The sequence below is a fragment of the Hipposideros armiger genome, unplaced genomic scaffold (assembly GCF_001890085.2).
Source record: "Hipposideros armiger isolate ML-2016 unplaced genomic scaffold, ASM189008v1 scaffold_4, whole genome shotgun sequence".
NCBI classification, from domain to species: Eukaryota; Metazoa; Chordata; class Mammalia; order Chiroptera; family Hipposideridae; genus Hipposideros; species Hipposideros armiger.
Window position 1 is genome coordinate 8,955,732 of NW_017731354.1, and position 9,009 is coordinate 8,964,740.

The 9,009-nt window shown below is 53.3% G+C and overlaps 1 protein-coding gene across 1 annotated transcript in view; it reads left to right on the plus strand.

Annotated features, from left to right (window-relative positions):
- The window catches only part of IRX5 (iroquois homeobox 5), a 28,979-nt gene that overhangs the window by 12,836 nt on the left and 7,134 nt on the right, over positions 1-9,009 (plus strand). The gene's annotated exons all lie outside the window — the stretch shown is intronic.

The window sequence follows — 9,009 nt, forward strand, 5'->3', positions numbered from 1 at the left end:
CTTTTCTTGACTGCTTGTGTTGTCTATATGGTCGTCAGCTTGGGGATTTTTTTTCTGTAGAACTATCAGTGGCTTTGTCCCCAAGGGAACCCACAGGCCCTTAGGAACAGCATCTTGACATCTTTCAAGCAGAGTGAGACATCTGTTAGGCCTGGATTCTGAATACCCTCGCAGTTCCAGAGCACCCCAGACACCTTCCCAGCTAACACGGTTTGACACCAGACTAACCACACAGTTGTCATTTCTGAGACTTTTCTTTTTTAGATCCAAACCACAAGGTTTTTTTCTTGTTGTTGTTGTTTGTTAGTTTTCTTTGCCCTCTATTTGTAGCCAGCACCTAAATGCAAACCCTGTGACTCTTTTTCCAAATACTCATACGTGCAGGTGCCCTTTGGTCGCTGAGGACCGATTTTCCTGGATGACATAAAAGAGCGGATTAGTGGCAACATGGAGAAAAGGGCTCATTTGGAATAAACACCACCTCTTTGCTCCCATGAAGAGTGTGGTAGAGAAGTCATCGGCTGCGTTTATTTTGGTTGGTGGAGTTGTTTTGCTCGCCAGATTTTTTTTTTTCATACTCTCTTTTTGGTTTTTAATTTTCCCTTTTAACCTGGTAAATGGCTGACAGGTCCTAGAACATGCAGGAATGTCTGAGAAGCCTCCATAGGACTTGACACTGCAAGGAATAAGCCCTCACTTTACTCAGGGCTCCTCAAAATTGACTCATTCGAGCCCCACCCTCCAGATCGTTGTCATCACCTCCGACTGTTGAAACTACTATTTACAGAATAATTGCCTTCGAAATTTGTCACCGTTTACTTATGTTGAAAGGAATATTCATTCATACCTCTACTGTCACTGAGAAACTATATCACTTGCCATCAATAGAAGACAATTATAAAAAAAGCAAGTTAATTAAATGAAGTTGCTGGCCCCCTGGGTTTTGAAGGGGACTGACATCTCTCGGGGTTTCCCCCAACCCCAGCCCTTCTGCTTTGCAGGCTGCCCTCTGAGGTCTGTGGGCCACTTGAACATCTCTTCACCCCCACTAAAAAGCATCACATGTCCCCCCAGAGATGTGCGTACCACACTTTGGAAAATAGTAATTGCTCATTTTACATTTTACATGGAAACTGAGGTCTTGAGGGGTAAAGACACTTGCTGAAGGTCACACAGCTGGTTGATGACAAAGCCAGGGACGGCTGCCTCCCTGTCCCTACCCTGCGTCCCGCATGGCCCTGCCCCTTTCTTAATAATCCCTGGTGCTCTAATCCTCATCTCAGAGCATGCTTCTGGGGAGGCAGGATCTAAACTGGAGAAGCCTTCCAAACCTGCTAAGCCCGCTGTTCCTTCCTTCGCACTGGTTCTGCATGGCCTGGATCCCTTTGGCCTGTCTGTGGGCTACTCTTTGGGGGGAAGAGCCAAGATCCACCGCCCAAGATGCTCTTGGACAGCACAGAGGACTCTGGCCCTTCTCCTCCTGGCCTTCTGCCGGGGAAGAAGCGGGGGCTGGAGTCTCTAGTTCTGAGCAGTTTGGGGAGGGTGCTGGTGGTTTGGAGAGGGCAGACGCCATCTCCCTTCGAGGAGTTCCTCCTCCAGCAGTCCCTCAGGCCCCGTTTCTCCAGATGCTCACCGTGGGAGGTTCCCAGTTCACCCCTCTCCTTCCTGAGGCCATCCACAACGACACAGGGTAACTTTGTTTAGTGCTAACAAGTGGAGGGAGGCTGTTGAGGCACCACCCCCCCCCCTGCCCCTTTCCCTTCTCTCTTCTCCCTGGTGGGGACCTTCAGCACTGCATGCTTATCAGGTAGGCCCTCCCCCACCTGCCCTAGAAGTCCTGCCGTGGCCATCATTGGTTCTGTAGCCCACCATATACCTGGTCTAGCATCCAGCCCTAGTTCTCACCCCTGCTCTAGGCCGCACATCCAACTACCTGAAGTATATCTCCAGCTAGAAGGACCACAAGAAACTCAAATGCAAAATGTCTGAAACAAACAGAAGTNCTCTGAGCCCCAGCCCCCTCCACCACCCCCAACAGCCTGGTTCACAATCAGCTTTTCCTCCCGCCCCTGTTGAATATGCAACCCCAGGAGTCACCTTGTCTTCTAAAAAAGTCAGAAGAATAGGCCAGTCCCCTTCTCTTAAGAGAGAGTTTAAGAACGACATCAACTCTGCGGGGTTTTGGAAGCACTGGCCCTAAACCCTGTCCAACGATTTAAAAGAGAAAATTACAGGCCTCCTTGTGTTCTCGGGAATATGCAAATGGCGCGGCGCGGGCCTCCCCAGTCTGATTGCAGAGGCTCGGGGATGGTAGGCGAACGCCCGCGAGGCTGCCTGGGAACTGGAACCGCGCACCAGGGAGCCCGCGGCGTTTCTCCCCAACGTGGGGCTCTGCGAGGAGCCTCCCGGTTGGGGAGCGAAACCGCCAGAAGCTGGAAGGCTGGTAGCCGAGTCGCTGTCCTCTCTCAGCATCCCTCCTGCCCCTTGGCCTCTGCTGGGTCTACCGTTTTCTTTGCGTACTTCGTCTTCAGTACGAGCCCCCAATTAAGTTTAGGATTTTTTTTCTCCTTTGCAGAGCTGGGTTTTCTGTGGCCAGTGGTTTCTCTGGTGTCTGGAGTCTTCCCAGTTTGGGGGCGGTCTGCCAGGCAGATCGAGGTTCGGGCATTTAGGAAATGTCTCCGGCTTTCAATCCCAGAAATATTGTAGTTGCGTGTCTCTACTGTCCCAAGTCTTTCCTCGAGCCTCCACTTGACCGCGTCTTGGGCCGTGTCAAAGGCGACGCGCCTTGGAGAAGCTGGAGGAAAACTTCCGGCGAGTGCCAGGATCCGGGTGGTTCGCAGGCTTGGACTGGGGCGCGGAAGTGGCGTGAGGCAGCCCCTAAGACACCTTCTGTGCTGGGGCTGCGCGGGCATTTGCCACCTGCGCTTGGCTGCACTGGTTCCGACCCCCTAGCTTGGCACTTAGGGACTAGGAGGCGCTGAATCCCTGGCAATAGAAATAGCCAGATCACTGAGTGGGGTCTATGCAGTCAGCCCTCTGGGCCAAATCTGGGACAGGCTGGGTTCCTTCCCCTACCCCTCTGTGCCGGACGGCATCAGTTCCTTGGGGGTGACGAGCGAACAGCCCAGTCAATCTCTGAGGGTTCCTACGCAGGCATTGAGGAGAGGCTGCGGAAGGGGTGGGGGTCAGGGGTAGCTTTCTTTCCCTAGCTAGGGAGTGCTAGGGCCTGAAATGTTCGCCGGCCTGGGTGCCGGGGCTGTATCGAGGCCTCCTGGTTTGCCAGCCTCTCGGGGGCTTCTCATTCCCGGTGATGTGCGAAGCTCTTGGAGCATGGAAGGGTGTGTGGGGGAGGTCGTGCGTGTGGTTTCATAACTGGTCGTGCCTCCCGGCCCACCTGTCCCCCACAACTAGCTCGCAACTCGGCGGAGGCACGGAATAGCGCTTTGCAAAGCGCCCAAAGTGAAAGGAATGTGATTGCGCTCCCAAGAGGGAGCTGGACGCGGATGCAGTTTAGGAAGGGCGCCGCCTACTGGTCCCCGGGCAACACGCGGTTCCCGGAGATGAGTTAGGCGACACCCTAACTTAGGCTGGGCCTTAACTGTGAACCTCAAGCAGGTCAAACTTTAGCTGCTCCACCACCCCACTTGCTGCTGCCCAGGACCCAAGACCCAGTTAGCACGGGGGATTTGAAGAGCAGGGTCTGTGACTAGAACGGTTTTAACCCTACGAATTCCCGCCACGGATTGGGCACAGTTTTGAAAAACAAACGGCAGGCTATTGAGAAATGTGCCCGCGGCTGAAATAGCCTGCGGGCGGGGGCCGCGGCCCCGGCAGTGCGCGGTGCTCCTGCTCCGTTTCAGGTGCCTGCACTTACGTTGATGCTGGCCAGGGCTCTGGACCCCGCGGTTTTAATTTGCGGTTTGGCATATCTGGGGTTTACCATGCAACCTTGCCCCCAAAGACCGTTTCTGTCTTTTGCCGTGTGGATTGGATTGGAAAAGGAAAAACAAAGCAAAACTACCTTCCGATGCTTCAAACCCTCCTTTTTCGAAAGGACCTTTAATGAGGTCGATGTGGCAAGGCAGGAGGTGCTCACCTAGGCTTCCCCGTTCCCCCCCCCCCCAGAAGCGCTAACGGGTAATATCAACTGGTCTCCCCCTGGTGCAGGAACACTGGAGAAAACGCACGCGCCCTCAGCACGGTTCTTCGCACACCTCTCCACAGGAGGAAAATCGGGCCTAACCAGGACCTACCCGCCTGCCCTCCCCCCAAATTGGCTAAAGCTGTGGGACTGTCCCAAGACCCACCCCACGGGTCTCCCTTTGTGACCAGGCTAGAGCTGGGCTCCTTTTCGTTTGCGCGCTAAATGCGACTTGGGTCCAGGGCACAAGGCGGGGCCCCGGTTGTGGCCTAACAGGGGACCTCCTCAGAGGCTGGGCTGCAGATCTTGCACCCCCTGCAGTGGCCGCCCTCTCGGGGCCGTTGGGGGTCTCTGGCCTCTTGTTGGCCGCAGGCCCCAACCCTGGATCCCCAAGGCCGACCGCCCGGCAGCGTTCGTTTCCGGCGCCCGGAGGAGCCCGGCGCGCCCAGACGCCACTTTTCCCACTGAAATCTGCTTTTATTTGCTCCAAGCAAACCCTGGGCTCTCAGCGCTCCCGCCTGATGGATGCAAATGTAAATGTGCACTTATTTAATTGGATCAGGCCCCAAGATAAAAGAGATAAACGGCTCCCCGTTTGCTAACTTATTTTCTGAGGCGTGCAGCGCCGCGTGGAGGGGAAGCGAATGAAGGCGCTACGCCGGGCTCCGCGCTCCAGCTCTCCGCGGCCGCAGAGCGTTGGCCTGTCCGCTCGGCTGGGGCTGCAGCTACTCGTCGACCTCCTTTGCATGGGGCCCTGCCAGCCGGGTAGGGTTCCCGTGGGACCTTCTGTGCACCAGGACCGGAAAGTGAAAAGGCGCGGCGTGGGCTTCGCGCTTGCAAACACCCCACCCTTCACCACAACGTTCTCCGATTTGTTCCCCTCTCCTTCCTTACCCAACCCCCATGCTGCAGTCACTACGGCCCGGCCCATTCGATAGAAAATTCTTTCTTGCTTCTGTCCCCAGGCGTCGTCTTTCACTTCAGGTGGCGGTTTCACAGCGAAAGATGCGAGGTCCACGAAAAAGACTTAGGCGCGCCCCACCCTCCCCCGCTACCAGAACCCCATGGAGCTGCCCTTTAGACGGAAGGACCCTCATCTCTGTTCCCAGATGGCTCTCCTTTAGAGCCTGGGATTTCTTTCAGAATCGGCAGGAAGCCATAGATTCTCCCTACCCCCAATAATGTACGCACGCAACACACACAGCCCTTCAATAACTTCAAGGGATGGCGGAACCCCGACATCCAGACTTGAGGAGAAGAACGGGCTTCCTGGCTCTTCTCTCTCCGGGGTCAGAGTTCAGAACTGCAGCGCCAGCGCGTCCTCCGCCGCCACCCTCAAGTGCGTGCCCCAATTTTTGGCCTAGGTTTTCCCGCAAAGTTTCTCTTCGGTTTAGAAGGACTGGGGAGGAGGTCGGGGTGGGCGAAGGCGAGAGGCCAGACGAGACAGACTGAGGATGGGTGCAAAGGAGCCGAGCAAAGGGGGCGCCCTAGGCGGAGGCCCTGACCGAGGAGCCCCCAGAGGCAAGGTTGGGCGGGGCCTGGTGAGGCCTGGTTGGGCAGGGCGGCCCGGCCGCGCCCCATCACCAACGCGCTGATGGATTGGCTTGTCAGGAGAGCTCTGTACGCCGAGCCCATCAGAAAGCACTTACCTCGCTAAACTGAAATTACTGTCTTTTCAGGGGCTAATTTGTGTTAACTCCCATGGAGGGGTTTGGAGGGGGTTTGATGAGGCATAAAATGATGATTAATGAATTTATTGGCCGCTGCTCATCAAACAAGGGCTGGAGAGCTCCGGTCCGCACTGGCAGCCTGGCGGCGGCGCTCAACACAGCTGGGGTTCGGCCTCCCAGGGTTCAGTGTCCGCATTGGTTTCCCCTACTGCCGGACCCTGGCCCTGGGTGCTTTCCTTGACCTTAGATGCTTTCTGCTGGTTTGCCCCGGATTCAGGGCTCAGACTCCAGCCGTGCCACCATCGCCCCCTGCGGGCCAGCTGCTCAGACCTGGGGGGAGGCCAGGGCTCCAGCAGCTGCAGGCCCACGAGAGGGGGGCCGGCGGTCTCTCCGGCCTAGGCCTCATAGAAGCTGCGACTCCAGTGTGACCAGGTCACCTCAGACAGAGTGGGGAAAGAAATGTGGGTCGCTGTCCAGGGACATTGTGGCTTACTGATTGGGTGCCTGGACCTTGGTTGCTCAGTCCTCCTACCTCTGGAATTTACTAAGCTGTGTGCCCTCCTGGAACTTACATTTTAGAGGGGAGACAGAAAGTAACCAAACAAGTGTGATAATGGCTTATCATAGTGTCCCAGTGATGAGTATTAGGAGGAAAATTAAGGATGGTAAGAACATGGGAGGGAGTGTGTTCGTTTAGCAAGAGCAGTCTGGGAAGGCTCCCTTAGGAGGTGGCATTTGAGCAGAGATCTGAAAGAAGTTAGGGATTAGACCATGAAGATCTCTTGGGGGAGAGAGTTCTGGGCAGAGAGAATAGCAAGTGCAAAGATCCTGAGGTGGGAGCAGGTTCGAGCAACAGCAAGGAGACCTTTGTGGGAGGAGATGAGACCAAGGCAAAGCCAGGTTCGGGTTATAGGTCCTTGTAGGTCCTGGTGAGATCTTTGGCTTTTATGATGAGGGACAGGGGAAGAAGAGAGAGAGGGTTTTGAAGGGGAGTCGCAAGATCTAATTTATGGTCTAAAGTCACCCACAGGTGTGAGGAGCTGAGACTCTGGGAGGGCAAGAGCAGAAGCAATGGCCAATGAGGAGGCCAATGGAGAACCCAGGGGCAGGTAATGCTGCCTTGGACCAGGGAGGTAGCCAGAGAGGTGGGGAGAAGTGGTCAGATTTGGGCTGTGTTTTGAAGGTAGAGTCGACAGGCTTTGCTGGTGGATTGGGTGTGGCGGATGAGAGGAGGGGGATTCTGGGTACCTCCAAGAATGTGGGCCTGAGCACCCAGGGGCTGGGGGGGGGGTTTCTGTTGGCTATTTGCTGAGATCTCAAATGGTAAGGGGGAAGTGGGGATTTTGTTTTTTCTTCAGAGATGGGGGGGGAAGTAAGATATCCAAGCCCTTTAGGCCAAAGGAGTTGCCCTAGTGAATATGCTGGGCGTCCAGTGGCCAAGTTGACAGCATCCCGAGCAGACCCTCCAGTGAACTGATCCTCTTGCATGACACCATCTCTGACCACCGCGTCTCCCCTTTTATAGCTGCCTTTTCTTTGTTTTAATCAGTGGAGACACTGAGGTTCAAGAAGTGAAACATGACTTTCCCAAGCTCACACAGTGAGTTTATCGGCAGAACCGAATCAGTAACCCAGGTCTCCTGATTCCTAGGCTTCTCCCTTTGCCTCGCCCAGGCTAAGTTCTCTGGGATATCTCTATTTTAGCAGAGAGCTCCTGGAAACAAAATGCCTTAACAGAGAGGAATGAATTTATAATGGTGGAATCTCAGACACTGTGACAGGCTGTCAGGGGAGATATTTTTAGGCTGGGCTGAGAAACATCTTAGCCCTCCTGGAATGCTACTGGAGCATGGCTGCCTCCTCAGGACTCCATGTGTGAAGTACAGATGAGGGAAAAGCTAGGGATATGCCATCTTCCCCAGACAGTCAACAGCAAAGAGGGACTGGGACTGCCGCCCCTGCCAAGGAGAGTGTTCTTCCCTAAATAATTGCTCTCCAAAAAGATTTGCTCATTTCTCCTGTTGAAGTGACTCTCCACCCACCCACCCTCAATTATCTCACATAATGCAAGCAAAAATTAATGTTCCTTTGCCCATTCATTTTACAGAGCAACTCCTATTAAACAAGATTTGCGTTGGAGGCAAGTCCTGAATTATGGGTCTTTCATGCATGTATTTGAATTTCTTTTCTTTTCGTTTCTTTCTTCTTTTGTTTTTCTTCATGTCTCAGCTTGACTTTTTCCCCCCCCCCCTCAAATCCTTTTCTTGACTGCTTGTGTTGTCTATATGGTCGTCAGCTTGGGGATTTTTTTTCTGTAGAACTATCAGTGGCTTTGTCCCCAAGGGAACCCACAGGCCCTTAGGAACAGCATCTTGACATCTTTCAAGCAGAGTGAGACATCTGTTAGGCCTGGATTCTGAATACCCTCGCAGTTCCAGAGCACCCCAGACACCTTCCCAGCTAACACGGTTTGACACCAGACTAACCACACAGTTGTCATTTCTGAGACTTTTCTTTTTTAGATCCAAACCACAAGGTTTTTTTCTTGTTGTTGTTGTTTGTTAGTTTTCTTTGCCCTCTATTTGTAGCCAGCACCTAAATGCAAACCCTGTGACTCTTTTTCCAAATACTCATACGTGCAGGTGCCCTTTGGTCGCTGAGGACCGATTTTCCTGGATGACATAAAAGAGCGGATTAGTGGCAACATGGAGAAAAGGGCTCATTTGGAATAAACACCACCTCTTTGCTCCCATGAAGAGTGTGGTAGAGAAGTCATCGGCTGCGTTTATTTTGGTTGGTGGAGTTGTTTTGCTCGCCAGATTTTTTTTTTCATACTCTCTTTTTGGTTTTTAATTTTCCCTTTTAACCTGGTAAATGGCTGACAGGTCCTAGAACATGCAGGAATGTCTGAGAAGCCTCCATAGGACTTGACACTGCAAGGAATAAGCCCTCACTTTACTCAGGGCTCCTCAAAATTGACTCATTCGAGCCCCACCCTCCAGATCGTTGTCATCACCTCCGACTGTTGAAACTACTATTTACAGAATAATTGCCTTCGAAATTTGTCACCGTTTACTTATGTTGAAAGGAATATTCATTCATACCTCTACTGTCACTGAGAAACTATATCACTTGCCATCAATAGAAGACAATTATAAAAAAAGCAAGTTAATTAAATGAAGTTGCTGGCCCCCTGGG